Source organism: Castanea sativa, chromosome 12, assembly GCF_040712315.1.
Source record: "Castanea sativa cultivar Marrone di Chiusa Pesio chromosome 12, ASM4071231v1".
NCBI classification, from domain to species: Eukaryota; Viridiplantae; Streptophyta; class Magnoliopsida; order Fagales; family Fagaceae; genus Castanea; species Castanea sativa.
In genome coordinates this window covers 1,203,492-1,221,018 of record NC_134024.1, presented here as the reverse complement: position 1 = coordinate 1,221,018, position 17,527 = coordinate 1,203,492, and the positions used below count along the sequence as shown (strand labels likewise).

At 37.2% G+C, this 17,527-nt stretch overlaps 1 pseudogene; it reads left to right on the top strand.

The window, feature by feature from the left end:
• Window positions 1–11,282: 11,282 nt before the first annotated feature.
• Window positions 11,283–17,527, top strand: LOC142619175 (putative carboxylesterase 18; annotated as a pseudogene).

The following is a 17,527-nucleotide window of genomic DNA, read 5'->3' as shown; positions in this document are numbered from 1 at the left end:
AAATGACCCCACAAATCATAATGAATCAAGTCAAAACAATTGCTTGAAATATTAGAACTAGCATTGAAAGCCAACCTTTTCTGTTTAGCAATAGGACAGATTTCACAATGAAAACCTTCATTTGAATTAGAAAGAGGTACATCATTATTCTTTATCAAAGCTAACTTGGCATTTGATAAATGTCCCAATTTGAAGTGCCATACATGAGGCTTATTGCTGTTTATAGAAAACACATCAGTGGTGGAAAGAGAGACTGATTTGCACTTTTCCAACAAATAAAGGTCATTGGATTCTCTACCCAGACCAATTGTGCTCCAAGGAGCAAGGGCCTGGATGAAACACAAATTACCAAGGAAAATAAGGCACAAGGAATGGCTTTGGCTAACTGACTAACAGAAATCAAATTGAAGCTAAAAAAGGGAACACAAAGCACATTATAAAAGATAAGTTTGTCAGAAATTTGGACAGTCCCAAGGTGTGTGACCAAAGAAATTTCACCATTGGAAAGATTAACATGTGTGTTCAAAGTTGCAGTAATGCTAGTAAAACAAGAAGTAGAATATACCATATGATCAGTAGCCCCTATGTCTATGACTCAATCAGTGGCATTAAAACTGTTCCTATTAACCAATTTGGCAGAAAAAATGGAAAGTGACATTGTAGGAATGAAAGACAAATCAAAAGGTATACCTGACATGGTATCAATGAAATTGGAGGAGGTAGAAGCCATTCCAGCAGCAACATGCATGCCAGTAGCAACAAACACTCCAAAAGCTTCAGTGATCATACTAGACACTCCTTCACTAGTGCTAACATTAGCCACATGATGACTGTCACCAGGACTACTGCCATTGTTGAAAAAAGCAAGTAATTGCTCACATTGAGCCTTGAAAATTGGACATTGAATTGAACCAGTGGAGAAATTCTCAGCAGTAGTGTTCTGATTATAGGAAACTTGGTTAGCATTGGCATTAGACCTTCCTTTTAGCTTATATCCAGGTGGATATCCGTGAAGCTTGTAACATTTATCCACCGTATGTCCAAGCATATTGCAATGAGTACACAAAGGTCTCTCCCTTTTGTTGCATCCCTTGTTCCCTGAGTTGTTTCCCATGGAATTAACATACATTGCTACTGAATATGGCTTTTCTGAGTATGATCCACCATGCCCAATGTTCTTGTGTGACTCTTCTTGAAGAACCAAAGAGTATACCTTGCTCAGTGAAGGAAAAGGTTCATACAAGAGAATTTGACTCCTAATGGTCTCAAAATGCTCATTCAAGCCCATCAAGAACCTCATAACATGAGCCTTTTCATGAGCAGTGCTTAGAGTTTTCATTGCTCCACAAGTGCAGATAGGTATTGGTTCATAATTGAGAAGTTGATCCCAAAGCCTTTTGAACTTTGTGAAATACTCTGTAACTGCCATCTAATTTTGAGAGATATGAGAGATCTCTCTCTGAAGATTGTAAATCTTGGGACCATTGCCTTGTGAGAAGATGTTTTACAATTGAATTCACATCTCTCTAGCTGTTTCACAGTACATAATGCTACTGGAAATATCAACATGCATGGAATTGATCAACCAAGAGAGCACCATCGTATTGCAGCTTTGCCAATCTTTATACAATGGTGAATCAGGATCAGGCATTACAATCTTACTATTCACAAAACCTATTTTCTTATTGGCAGTGAGAGCTAAAACCATTGCTCTTGACCAAGATTGATAGTTTCACATTCCAAGCAATGGTTGAGTAACCAAAATATTGCCTGGATTCTCATTGGAGCTGAGAAAGAGAGGATTGGGAGGAATGGATTCAGTATTTGTGCCTGAATTAGGATGAGAAGATTGATTGTTAACAAGTTTGGATTGATTGCTTGTATCAGAGGATGCCATTGATGACCTTGTGAAGCTCTGATACCATATAAAATTCTAGAACTCTCTCAGTCTAAATAAAACTCAGTGTTTTACGAATGAAGAAAAGTCTGAATATAAGCAACTGAGCAATACATAACCTCTATCCCCTATATATATACAATCTAACTAAGCCAAAATTGAAATAACAAACTTCCTAATTTTGGCAAGAAAAGTAGTTACAGAAATACAGCTAAGCACACACATGTTACTTATGCTAATTTCCTAACTAGCTCCCTAATCCACGTGGAATGAATTCTACTGAGTTATGGATGAACAGCTCATGATGTGGCATGGACTCTATTGCCTCCAGTAATTCACTACTAGCCCATCTATCACTTGTTGTCATTGGGCCACTTGTCCTTGCCTTATCAATTTCACTACATGGATCTTCCATCTTGCTAAGACACCCTGTATCTACTACATTAACTCTGCTTTGATGCTCTATACACGCACAATTATTGCTAGACCCCTTACACTACCTGTGTCAATTAATCCATCAACTTTAATAGTATGCAAAAATCAATACAACATGAAAGAAAAGTTTCTTCCTGAAGGTGTTATCCAAGCATACTTCCCGACCATTTCATTGACTTACCACATATTTTGGGGAAAAAGAAAAGAAAAGAAAAGAAGTACAAAGTTGAAAAACATCACATATATACAACACAATGACAGCAATATACACCATCATTAATTCTAAAAAAAACAACCTAGAGATATAATAGTATATATATATATTACATCTTTTTTCTTTTTCTTTTTTTGCAATAATACTTGTTGTATTCTAGTAGTGAGAAGTATATGCTATTGCTATCATAGGTAGCCCAGATATGCCACTAGAAACCATTATAGTTCACTGACACCCATTCGAAATGATTCTTCAAAGGAGTTACTTTCATACAATTCGCTTTCATCAATTAATGCAATGCCCTAGCCAAAAGAAACCAAAACACCAAAAGTGATTGCATATTTGCATGCTTTCACGGCATTTAAGGACCTCTGTTCACGCTTCTAGGTTACCATACGTAGTTGAATAAATAAACTTGGCACTTTTTGCCGGCATCAGATACTTTAAAGACTAGCATGTATATATAACATGGGAACAATCCAATTGGATGATTCTGATAGGCTGAAACAAACAATGTGAACACTGCCAAAAAGGATGGTATTGTAGAAGAAAGAAGTAAAGAATCAAAGAAAAGGTATAGGAGACATAGAAGACCCAGAAATAAATTTAAAGGCTATGGAAGAAGATGTAGTTTATGGACATGATAGCTGGGAAGGTAACATCAAAAGCACAAAGAAAACAAGTGGGCAGAGAAATGGAGCTATCTAGGGGTGAAGACTGAAGAGGTGAAAGGAAAAAACTTAACCGGCCAAATGGATATTTAAAAGAATATCCCAATTGGTTTGGTTAGGAGTCTATCACAACTGTGGCCATTCGACTCTTTTTCCTCTTTTTATCTCAATCCCCACTTCCAATGAAATGTGTACCACTTGTAGTTTTTGACACTACGTATAGCCACTTAATATTTGTTTACTATATAATTATTTTAATTAGTCTTTTTCTATATGCTCTAGTTGTGCCCCACCTTTGATGCTGTCTAGGTAATTATGCACTTAATTAGTCATCTCTACGCCACTGCATCTAGGCCAATCAAATGATGCAATCTCTCACAAATTAATGATGCTTTGTTACTAAATTTACCATTAGATTTCATTATCATCTTATATCCGTATGTATGAAAATTCTTAAGAGGATCAAACTTAATAAATTAAGTCATCCATAAAATTTAATTTTTAACTTAAAAATTATACAAAATATGAGTTGAGCTTATAGATAATAAAAAATAACAGCTTATTGACAAAACATGCGAAGAACATAGAGAATATTGCAAAAATTACATCTAACAATATAATTGTTTAAAATATTAATTCAACAAAAAGTTTTTAAATCATTTAACATGAAAGGGTTAAGTTAAATCGTGTGTTACTTGATATAACTTTCTTTGGAATTTCAATTTTTGTGGCATATTCGTGTGGAATGCTCAATGGATTCCTGGAAAAGTTTTCGATATATATCACAAAGTGTATCATGGTCACCAGGACTGAAACTAATATTCAAGGTCATGAGAATATCATTAGGAGTTAAAAAAATAGTTGTGGATCGATCACAAAGATATCATGAAGAATAAAGTTGCGATTGATGTATCTCGAATACACACATATATATATATATATGGTTGACACCAGAAAAAGGTCTAATTTGATTTAACTCCCATACACACATGTGCATGACACTTGTAGAATAAAATTTATAAATAATATTAATAAGAGAAGAATAAAGTTAGATGCCATGAAATATATACCACACACCATATATATATATATGATCCCACACCCATCGTTCAGACACAGTTTAAGGATTCTATTGGATGAAAATATCATTAGGTTTATTAACAAAGCTGCTGCATGTATGTATGAAAATGCGTAAACTTACATTTTAAAAACTGCTAATGTTAGGTCTCAATTTTCCTCGTCAAGGCAGTGCATGCATTATTGGCGAATCTTGCCTAGCTTTTTCAAATAAGCCAATATATTCCTTAGCTACGTAAAAAAACGTTATTTGAAATGCCATATACACATGTAACATGTTGAAGAGTACCCGGCAATTTCCAAGATATGGTAGATTAGAGATACGCTAAGAGATTATATATGTTTTGAATTGATTCTCTTATTAAAAAAAGTACGTTATGATATTAAGTTATAATGTTTTTGACCCAATGCATATTTTTAATTAATACTATAGCAAAAATATTGTCATTCGCGAATAATTGACCACAAAATGCACAATTCTCATATATAAGTGCTTATGCCACTAACAAGGTATAAGAATCTAAGTTCACGATGACCTTTTATTCCTATCGTCAAATATACATAGGTTGTACTTGTGGGCTACACCCTTTATAAATTTTTGCTAAGCCAACACAGGTTCTGCCCCTTTTGCTTAGAGCCCTTTACAATAAAGAAGTATACGAATCTTTCAAGCGCCTATAATGAACTGTATTATTATTCCTTGCCTTCAAATCATTCTGCAATACCAAGCATATGTCTTAATAACTTTATTCAGAAAATTTCAGCACTTGATCGATCAAACGGCCACTGATCATCTAGAGGAATGGCATTAGAAATCAAAGAGCTAGCATAAGCTAACTTCCTCTTAATTTAAAGACCTAGAAGTAACTAGAACTTATGAAGTGCTGCACAATAAAATAAGTCTAGGGAATATTTAGTCATAACCTTTTCCATGACTTGCATACTAAGAGTATTGGAAGAAAAAAATAAAGTAGCGGACCCATATAAAAGTAAAGCCTCGCAACATGTTACTTGACCCTACCCCCATCTTTGGTCTTTGGCCTCGATCCAAGCGCCCCGAGGTCCAATCACTGCCCCAAAGTAGAAATAGGACTTCATCTGCCTAAATACCCCTGGCAAATCCCCCCCCCCCCCCGATTGTTTTTTAACCTGGTCAGGGGTATCGTCGCTCGAAGATATCCTATGCCCGGTTGCTCGGTAGTGCCTTTGGGGGTATTGTTGTCGGGCGAGCTTTTGGAAGTGGGAATCAGTTTCAATGCCACTACCACTTTCTCACCTAAAACCCACCTAAAAATGATAGTATTGGACCCTCAATTGCACTAGGAAGGGGGAGTAATCATGGCACTTGCACTTATCTAAGGCTATAAATAGGAGAATGAAAGGAGAGATAATGGTTGGCAATTTTGGGGAAGGAGAGAGAGAGAGAGAGAACTGGTAAAAAGAATTGATCAAATTAAGAAAGGAGAGTGACATTGTGAGAGAAGGGTTTGTAGAAATAAGAGAACATTTGGGACATTGAGCATAGGACCACTCATAGTAGGAAATCCAAAACCCACAATACAAATAAATTGTGAGCTCAAGTAGAGGTAGAGTCCAACAACCATATTTTGAGTGCGCACAACCACTTAATTATAATGTGAAAAAAATTATAATAAAAGTTATGTCCATAAATTTACTGTGCACAACATAAACTAATATACTTGTATAATTATTAGATAGCAACTATTAGTGCCTATGGAGTTTAGCAAAACAACTAAAGATAAAACCTAATGCAGCTACGTAACTGCTGATTGATTAAGAGTCTTGTAGCTCAATAAACACCTTTTAATGTTTTCAACAAAAATATCTAAAATTCAAATCTCCTCTCTCCCATTGTAACTATTTATTTATAAATTAAAATTAAAAAAAAAATGTTGGTTGATTACGGAGTGTGTGGCTCATAGCCAAAGGAAATTACAAGCTTAATTGATTACAAATTCGAGATCGTTGCCTGATTGGACACATTATTGGGTTCAGCTTGTGTCCAATTCACAGTTCACACACAAAGCCCGATCCTATTACAGTGGGAGAAGGGCAAGCAAATGAGCAATTAATCCATAGAACAATTATTCCTATTTGGCATCTAACATTCTCAATTGGACCAAGCTAACTCCGCTCTTATGGACTAATTTTTTTGCATTACAATGTTTCATTTGAGTTTGGGCTTCACTGACGTCAATTAAAGATCTCCAGCCTGTTTTTGAATTTGGGCTGATTCGGCCACAGAAGTGGTACTCAGCCACAGAAATAAAATTAAAAGACCAAGTTAAATTTTTCCAATTAAGTACAAGAAGTAAGTGATGATGCAAGTCTGCAACTGAGGCTGCCAAATATGTAAAATATTTTTCGAGTGTAAAATATTTTTAGTTGAAAATATTTTACGAAAAAGAAAATATTTTCAATTGTTTGTTTGTGTTTTGAAAAATTTGCTGGAAAAGTATTTTTAGTGTTTGGTGTTGCATGTAAAACCTATTTTCAGAAAACCCAACAACCACATTCGCCACCATAAACCCAGCCACCACCGGCCCACTACAAACCCAGCCACCATCAACCATCACATAACCAATTAACTTGAAAAATCATAATCTAAATAAAAACCCATTTATCTCAAAATCAATATCAAAACTCATCTACCAAAACCCATAATCCACCACCATTGAAACCCACAAACCACCCTAGCCAACAATCCATCACTCCCAATTAGCTACCATCATCGCTTAAACTCACCCCCAACCCACCACCATTGAAACCCATGAATCACCCCAACCACCAATACTCCAAAACCCAAGAAAAAATGTTATTTTTACAATAAATAAATAAAAACATTTAGAACAGCGACGACATGGGTGGAAGAAGGGTTGAGGTGGGGAGATCTAGGCAGAGCTGAGATCGGAGTTGAATGAAATTAAGGGAGGAAGAGGGATGGGTTGGATGAGTTAAAGAGAGAGGACGAAGGTGAAGTAGATGAGAGACTACCTTCACTGGCGGAGGGGCTTGCAAGCACGACAGCGGGACTGTGGGTCGGGGATTGGATCTGGGCTTCACTGGTGATAGCTCTCTCCGTCCTTCGGCTTGGGCTTGGCGTGAGTGATGAGAGTGAGTGAGGAGAGGAATTTTCTGAGGAGAGTGGAAATGGTTTAAAGGTAAATTGAATGTGTAAAATGATTTACAAGTGTGGGGTGGGTATTTTACAGTCAACTGATGTCTATTTTCAATTTGATCGTAATTTCCTGTGTTGCCAAACACCAGCAACGGTGTAAAACAATTTCAAAAATTCAATTACACCCGAAACAAACACAGCCTGAATTCAAATATTTATTTAAGTTTCTTTTTTGTCCCCCAGGCCCCAAGGATATATCCAAATCAAAATTAATGAAACAAAATTAACAGTTTGCAGCTTTGTGCCATATCTAATGATCATATTTTGATTTGAAGTACACAATCTTAAAACAATTAAATTAACATCAAATTGTCACTTATTTTATAAAGGATTTCATTAACAAATGCACTAGAATCAATGGTTACGATGCATTAAATGATTTATTAAATAAAATTTTATATATTTTTCAAAAAATGAAGTCAATATGTTCCATATATCCAAAAAACACACACACACAACCACAATGAATTTATTTGTGTAATCCAATGAATCAATAACACGTATGTGTATCTTATCTTCAAAAGATATTATAATTAAACATTTATTAACCTTTAACCTATGTGCGAGCACTCATTATAGAACCTTTTTATAAATAGGATCAAAATCAACTTATATGAGATAATTTTTTTTTTAAGTGATTGTATATTTTCCACTTAAATTCATTAATATGATTGTATTGATAAATAGTTGAATTGAGCTGTATTTAAAGGAAAATAATAGTATTATTTGTGCAGCAAAGGTCAATACTGCTATCTAGTTGATCTGTGTCTCTTCTATATGGCCATTAGAGAGTTTGTTAGATTAAGCTTTTCTGTTAGAGTTGTTAGCTGAATCTCTGTATATAAATACTGAAAATATATAATATATTCATTGTTATGTATGCCAGATAATCAATACAATCCAATACTTTGGATTCTCTAGATTCTTCTCCAAGATTTGCTTTTCCTTTCAGGATCAACTGATCAAGTGATCAACTAGAGGCCATTATTTAATGCATGGTAGAACAGAGTCTTCCATTAGTTTGGTGAAGAATATCATTAAATTATTTAGATTTCTTTTTGCATGAAATTCCTCACCTCCTTTGTAAATTGCAATAGAAAATTATAAAGGGCATAATCAGTAGAGCCTGGAAACACATGGAAACAAGTACAATAGTTGTCTTTAGAATCTAAATTAATTTGATTCTTTTGAGCACCTCGATCATAAACAAGGTACCTTTATCTCAATATAATTTTAACCCCATAACTGGTCGAATCTCCAATGAAAAGAAGCATCAAGCACCTCACCCCAGACATATACAATTCGAATACTTTCATTGATGGCTGGTCCCTGTCCACCTAAGAAGTCTCCAAATCCAACTTGTGACACTTCAAATCTTAATTGTTTACTGATTACTAGTTCTCCTCCTCTTACGTAATACTTCCATACTACCATGTCACTATATCTAATAAACTTCTAATCTCGTGGGTCTGACCAACGTTGCTTCTTGTCTTTTCCTACAATAAAAGGGGTGAAGCCCAGATTTTTTATTTGGAGATCTAAATTATGGTATTAATATATTAGACCAGAGACAAGACAAAACCATTACATATATGCCTAAATGGTTAAACGCACATATATAAACTTTCATATTTTAATACTATAACTTCTAAAAAAGAATATTTTAATACTATAGTAGATCATAATTTATAAATATATAAAAGTATCGACATTGATATATATATTCAAGAGATAATGTTTTAAGAGAATTGATCATCTTTTAAACTCCAATAAGTATATAGAAGTTAATCTAGTATATCAAATATCTACAAAAAATGAAATTGAGAAAACAAAAACTATATTGTCTATGTAACTATTAGACTAATTGACAAATTCTAACATTTTTTAAGAGTACTATTGATTCACTCATATATTTAGAGGGCTAACTCCTACTTTTTTTTTATTAACTAAACATTTAAATATCTTAATAATTATACAAAAAAATAAAAGAAATTTTTAAATTTTGCAGGGCCAAGCTTGGCTGCAGCTCCGCCACTGTGCAGTAATTGGAAAAGTAAGTTTTTTTTTTTTTCCTATTTTACACTAAAAACTTACTTTTTCTATTTTACACTGTCACTTTTCTAAATTATTCACATCAGTTTATCTATTTTACAATCCTCTCTATTTAAATAATAATTTTTTTCCCTCTCTTTTTATTTTTAGCGTAAATGCACTTTTAGTCCCTACATTTTGACGGTTTTCCATTTTAATCCCTACATTTTATTTTTATCACTTTTAGTCCCTAAACCAATTAACACGTGTTATTTTCGTCCTTTCCGTCAGTCAGCCGACGGAAATTGCTGAGGTGGCAGCCGAAGGCAATAAAACATTATTAAAAGTGCCATGTCAGCATTTTTTTTAAAAAAAAAATTTTCAATTTTAATTAAATAAAAAAAAATCATTAAAATTAAGATAAAAAATATCTTGAATCTCTCTGGTGTTTTCTCTTCCATCTCATTTTCTTAAATTAGTTTTTCTTCTCTCTCTCTCATCCGTGTCTCACTCTCTCAAATTTTCTCATTCTCTTCTCTCTCTCTCTCTCTCATTCGTGTTTCTCACTCGTGTAACTGGTGGTGTAGTGGCTCGTGGTGGCTGTGGTGGGTTGAGATTGGGGTGGGATGGGTGGGGTGGGGTGCGTTGAGATCGCGGTGGGATGGGTTGAGGTTGGTCTGGGGTGGAATGGGTTGAGATCGCAGTGGGATGGGTTAAGATTAGGGTGGGGTGGGCTGAGGTTGGTCTAGGGTGGGTGGTTTGAGATCGGGGTGGGGTGGAAGGGTTGAGATCAGGGTGGGGTGGGTTGAGGTTAGTCTCGGGTGGGTGGGTTGAGACCGGGGTGGGGTGGGGTGGGTTGAGCCGGGGTGGCTAGGGTTGAGTTCGGGGCTGCTGGGTTTGAGGTTGGGGTGAGGTGGGTGGGTTGTGAGCCAGCTGGGTCGAGATCCGACCGGTGAAATAGTTACCGTTGAGATGCAAATGGCAGAGATTAGGCATTTCAACTACAGTTAAGAGGCAACTCACCGGTCATGTTGTTGTTGTAAAGATCGAGGACTTGGAGATTCTTGAGAGAAGCGAGTTGGGTTGGGAAAGTGCCGTTGAAAATGTTGTTGAGGTCGGCTTGGGTTTAGGTCAGGCTGGGGTGGGTGGGTTGAGACCGGCTAGTGATGTTTGAGATCTGGGTTTCGTTTGTGTTTGATCTCTATTTATGATCTGGGTATGTGTTTGTGTTTGGTCTCTGTTTCTTTTCTTCTTCTTCTTCTTTTTTCGTTTGTGTTGTTGTGATCTAGGTTTGAGTTTTTGGTTGCTGGATTTGATCTGGGATGAACATGGTTGCTGGGTTTGATCTGGGATGAACACGAAGAACATTTTGCTGGGTTTCAATTCTTTTGTTTGTTTGTTTTTTTTAATTAAAATTGAGTAATTAATTTTTTTTAATTTTGGCATTTAAAAAATGTCAAATAATTTTTTTAATAATATTTTATTACCTCCGGCTGTCACCTCAGCAATTTTCATTGGCTGACTGATAGAAAGGACAAAAATAATACGCTTAATTGGTTTAGAAACTAAAAATAAAAAAAATAAAATATAGAGACTAAAATAATAAAAAAAGTCAAAATTTAGGAACTAAAAATATATTTACACATTTATTTTTTTCTTTCGTGCTTATCTTTTTTTTCTTTGTCCTCTCATCTCTCAGACTAATCTTTTGTCCTCTTTATCACTGTCAGATTATCTCCCACCACAAATATCTTCCTCTTCTTGTTTTTTTCCTCTCATGGTCAAATCACTTATCCACCGCTAGAATATCCTGGATCTTAGAAAAAAACAACCAACATATCAATTCAGATTTCAGACTAGTGAGAACCGCACTGATAAATGCTTTCCATGCCATGTGCTAGCTGCAGCAGCAATTCCACCAAACAATAATGTCACCTAAACTTCCATGGAAGATCCGTCTCCTCTTTTCCACCCTCAACTTTGTCACCGACTTATGTCGCCGCTCAAACGGCACCATCAACCGCCGTCTTATGAGCCTCATCGACTTCAAATCCCCTCCCTCTGAAAATCCCACCAATGGAGTCCAAACCTCAGATTTCACAGTCGATCCTTCCCGAAACCTTTGGTTTCGCCTCTACACTCCCACCACCACCAACAACAGCAATAGCCTCCCAATCATCTTTTACTTCCATGGTGGTGGGTTTGGCTTCTTTGCCGCAAACTCAAAACCCTTCGACGACTTTTGCCAACGAATCGCTCAAGAAATCCCCTCCATTATCATCTCCATCAACTACCGCCTCGCACCAGAGCATAAGTATCCATGTCAATACGAAGACGGCTTTGATGTCTTGAAGTTCATCGATGAAGAAAACTTCAAACACTTTCCTCCAAATGCTAATTTGAAACAGTGTTTTATCGCTGGAGATAGTGCTGGAGGTAATATAGCACATCATGTGGCACTCAAAGCGTGTGGATATGAGTTTCTTAAGCTGCAGGTTATTGGACTTATATCTTTGCAGCCATATTTTGGTGGAGAAGAACGAACTGAATCCGAAACCAACCTTGCTGGAGCTCCGCTAATTACAGTGGAGCGTACTGACTGGATGTGGAAAGCGTTTTTGCCACAAGGTTCCGACCGAGACCATGAAGCCGCTAACGTCTTTGGGCCGAACTCCATTGATATTTCTGGGTTGAGGTTCCCGGCGGCGACGATTGTGTTTGTTGGAGGGTTTGACCCTTTGCGGGATTGGCAAAAGAAGTACTATGAGGGGTTGAAGATGTAAAGCCACAGTAGGCTTAGTGTGGACAGAGGAGTTAAGTGCAGCAATTAAGTCACGTGACTATAGCTCAGTGAGTGTTAGTTTTGGTATGACACGTGTTTGAGATTCAGTTACTCCCACTGTGTTAGTTAGGGATTAGTTAGAGTTTGTTAGGGAAAAGTCTCTTGTATAAATATCTCATTAGCTGTAACTTTATATCATTGAATTGAATAATATTTTTCAGATACATTGACTCTAGACTTTTTCTCTCTAGCATAGCTTAGTTTCTCATGGTATCAGAGCCATTAATGGCGTCTTCTGCGAGTGCAAGTTCAACCTCTGCTACTTCAAGTTCTAATAGTTCTACTAGTTCTAATCATGGCATCAATCCATCGTTGTTGCTTCTCTCTAATATGGCGAGTATGGTAACCGTAAAGCTGGATTTTAATAACTACTTGGTTTGGAGGCACCAGATCGAAGTAATCTTGGAGGCCTATTCTTTGATCAACTTCATTGATGATTCCAATGGAGCTCCTGATCCATTCATGAAGGATAGCTCAGGGAATTATACCACTGAAGCAAATCCTGATTATGTTCATTGGAAAAATCGTGAACAAGCACTGTTCACGTTTCTAAATTCCACTCTTTCTCCATCAATTCTTGCTTTGACAGTGGGGCAGAAATCAGGGAGAGGAGTATGGAAGATTCTTGAGAAACGTTTTGCTTCTATCTCTCGTTCTCACATTCTTGGCTTGAGGGATGAGCTAATGAGTATCAAGAAAGGACCTGAAACAATTGATACTTTCTTTCAGAGGATTAAAGAAATTCGTGACAAATTGAGTGCTGTTGCTGTTTGTGTAGATGAAGAGGAGCTGATTCATCTAACACTTGAAGCACTTCCTACTGAATATGATGCTTTCTGTTCTGCAATTAGGACCAGAAATGATGTGCTATGTCTTGAAGAGTTGAATACTCTTTTGAATTCTGAAGAAAGATCCATCAAGAAGCGTTCTGCTTACAAGGAATCTATATCTCTAGCCATGTCTATGAATCATTTTAATGGTGGTTCCAATAATCTCAATAATCGTGGCAGAGGCAAGAACAATGGTAACAGAGGTCGTGGTAATGGTAGAGGCAATGGTTATGCTCAGTTTCATGGAAACTCTTCCTCTGGTGGTGGTCAAGTCTATGGATCTTTTGGCAATAGTCAAGGTTCATTTTTTGGATCTCCTGGTAGTTCTTCTTCATCACAGTTTCAGCTTAAGTCTGGTCCTCAACCATCACAGAATCAACGACCAACTTGTCAAATCTGTGGCAAGAATGGTCATACTGCCCTTGATTGTTATCATAGAATGAATTTTGCATATCAGGGGAGACATGCTCCAGCCAAGCTTGCTTCAATGGCTGCAAGTTCTATGGCTGCTGCTGCTAATGTTCCTCAGAATGCACATTGGCTTGCGATGCGGGGCATCGATCATGTTACTCTGACTTGGCTCGACTTTCTCTTCATCGGCCCGGCCAACTATTGGTAATGATTCAGTAACAGTGGGCAATGGGCAAGAATTACCAGTCACTCATATTGGCAATGGTAAGCTTGTTACTCCCTCTCATGATTTCAAGCTTGATAATATTCTTTGTGTTCCTCATCTTGCCTCAAACTTACTTTCTGTTCATAAATTGTGCCTTCAAAATAATGCTTCTTGTTATTTTGATGCCTACAAGTTCTCAATTCAGGATTTACCTACGGGGAAAATTCTTTACCAAGGATTGAGTAAAGATGGGGTATATCCTATTCCACCTATGTCCAGCCTTTCTCCTTCATCACTCAGCTCCACTGGTTTTGTTGCTGTCTCTGATCAAGCTTTGCTTTGGCATAAACGGCTTGGTCATCCTTGCTCCAGAATACTTCATTACGCTTTATATCCGATTTTCATTACGTCCATGTGTCTCGTAAATAATGACATTTGTTCTCAATGTCCACTTGTATAAGTGCTAAAATGCATAAGGTTTTGTCCCTAAACATGTATCGATTCTACATTTCCTTTAGAATTGATCCATTCGATGTATGAGGTCCTGCTCTATTGTTTACGAACTTGGACACGGGTTTTATGTCATTTTTGTGGATGATTTTACTCGTTTCACATGGATGTTTTTGCTTCACCATAAATCTGATGTGTTCAATGTTTTTGTTCATTTCAAATCCCTTGTTGAGAATCAATTTAATACTACTATCAAGGTTTTGAGGTCTGATAGGGGTGGTGAGTATGATAATCATAAATTCAAGTCTTTCTGTTTGTCTAATGGGATTCAGCACCAATTTTCCTGTCCATATACACCTCATCAGAATGGTGTTGCTGAGAGGAAACATAGGCATCTAGTTGAAAGTGGTCTTGCTATGCTTTATCAGTCTAAATCTTCCTTTGTCTTTCTTCGGTCTTATGCATTTAGTCGCTGTTTTCTTGATTAATAGGATTCCTTCTTCGGTCTTGAATTTTGTCTCCCCATGGGAAAAGCTTTTCATAAGAAACCACCACCATGAGGCTTTAAAATCCTTTGGTTGTATGCTATCCTTTGCTTAGGTCTTACCACTTCTCATAAACTTTATCCTAAGTCTACTCGATGCATTTTCCTAGGTTATCCTCCTATGTCCAAAGGCTATATTTGTTTAGATGTTGCTTAGTAAGATTTATATCTCTAGTCGGGCTATTTTTCATGAGTCCACTTATCCTTCTTATCCTTCGTCTCGGCTTCTTCAAACTCTTCTATGCCTTCTTCGTTCCTCACTCTCTGATGTTTGGTTCAATTCTTTGCTTTCTTTTCCGCTGAGTTTCTTTGTCACTACCTTACCTACTTACGCATACGTGGTCTCGATAGTCCCGTCATAGGTGATAGTCACATTTACGTTGTTCCTCCTATGCCTAGTCCTCCCTCTCACCAATCTTCCCTCTCGCTTCGATTGTCTCTTCTTCTTCCTCTTCACATTCTTTACAACCCTGTACATTCACACGTACTTCGCTTCTCCTACGTCAATATGCATCCTATGGTGACCGGGTCCAAAAATGGTATATTTAAGCCCAAGGCTCTTCTTCTTTATTTCGATTATACTACCATTGAGCCTTCTTCATTTTACGTGGCTTCCAAGCACAAACATTGGGTTGAAGCTATGGATTCGAGTTCGCATGGTTTGTTGCAACAAAATACTTGGTCCTTGGTTCCTTTGCCTTCGGTAAGAATGTGGTAGAAATTTGTAAGTGGGTGTTTAAAATCAAGAGACACGGTGATGGCGGTACGGCTAGGTACAAGGCTCGGTTGGTTGCTAAAGGTTATCTTCGGCGGTATGGATTGGATTATGGAGAAACGTTTAGTCTGTTGTTAAACCCACTCTTGTCGGGATTATTTTAGCTTTGGCTGTTCGGTTGGATGGTCTTTAAGGCAATTAGATGTTTCTAATGCCTTTTTACATGGTGTTTTGCAAGAGGAGGTTTACATGGCTCAACCTCCACGGCTATAGAGATCGATCAAGGCCTAATCATGTGTGTCTCCTTCATAAGGCAATCTATGGTCTTAAGCAAGCTCCAAGGGCTTGGTTTAATAGTTTTACCACTCACTTATTTCATCTTGGCTTTCATGCTTAGAGTGACGGTAACTTGTTCATTCTCATCCACTCTTCTTGTGTGGTTTACCTTTTACTCTATGTTGATGATATTATCATTACTTGGCAGCGATTCTTCTTTTGTTTACGCCATTATTCATCGGCTTGGTGCGGCCTTTGCTCTTAAGGATCTTGGTCCTTTGAGTTATTTTCTTGGTCTACGGTTTGAATATACTCCTCTTGGTATTTTTGTCCATCAATCCAAGTATGCTCGGGGACCTTCTTCACAAGTTCAAGATGCTTGATTGTAAACCTTGCTCTAATCCTTGTTCTTCTTCTCACCATTTGATTCCTGACAGCAGCCCTTTATTATCTGATCCTACTATTTACAGAAGTTTGGTTGGGGCTCTTCAGTATATGACTTTTACTCGACCTGATCTTTCTTATGCTGTTCAACAAGCATGTCAATTTATGAGCCATCCTACCTCTCATCATCTTGTTGCTGCCAAACGAATTTTGCGATATATCAAAGGGTCTTTACATCTTGGCATTCATTTTCAACAAGGTTCTCTTGCATTATCTGCCTATAGTGATGCTGATTGGGCAGGGGACCCTATTGACAGGAGGTCTATCACTGGCATGGTTGTGTTCTTGGGTAATTCTCCCATTACTTGGTCAGCAAAGAAACAACCTACTGTTTCTAGGAGTTCTACAGAGGCTGAATATAGAGCTCTTGCTGTCACTGCTGCTGAGCTCTACTGGTTGAGGATGCTTTTGAAGGATTTGGGTGTCTATTTGTATCATCCTCCAATCTTATGGTGTGACAATGTCTCAGCTCTTTCTTTGGCCTCTAATCCTGTTTTTCATGCTCGGTCCAAACACATCGAGGTGGACTACCATTTTGTGCGTGAGAAGGTTGTTAATAAGGATATGCTTGTTAAGTTTATTTCTACACATGATCAGCTGGCTGACCTGTTTACTAAGGCTCTCCCTTCTCCTCGGTTTCATGCTCTACTCACCAATCTAATGGGAGTTCCTCCCCTTAGCTTGAGGGGGGATGTAAAGCCACAGTAGGCTTAGTGTGGACAGAGGAGTTAAGTGCAGCAATTAAGTCACGTGACTATAGCTCAGTGAGTGTTAGTTTTGGTATGACACGTGTTTGAGATTCAGTTACTCCCACTGTGTTAGTTAGGGATTAGTTAGAGTTTGTTAGGGAAAAGTCTCTTGTATAAATATCTCATTAGCTGTAACTTTATATCATTGAATTGAATAATATTTTTCAGATACATTGACTCTAGACTTTTTCTCTCTAGCATAGCTTAGTTTCTCAGAAGAGAGCTGGGAAAGAAGCATATTTGATTGAGTATCCGAATGCGATTCACACATTTTATGGGTTTCCAGAGTTTCCTGAGTCATCGTTGATGATAAAGGAGGTGAGGGATTTCATGCAAAAGCAATCATACAAATGATATTACTGGAAATAGGAAAGCAATCATGTAAAAAGAGAAATTGTAGGGAAAAATAATTTACTTGTTATTTGTAAACAAAATAATGTTCTTGAAGTTATTCATGTGCTTGTAACTCAAATGTTTGGATTGTAGAAAAAGCTTTACAAAAAAAATTGCTTAAACCGCATGCTCATAGAGTCAACT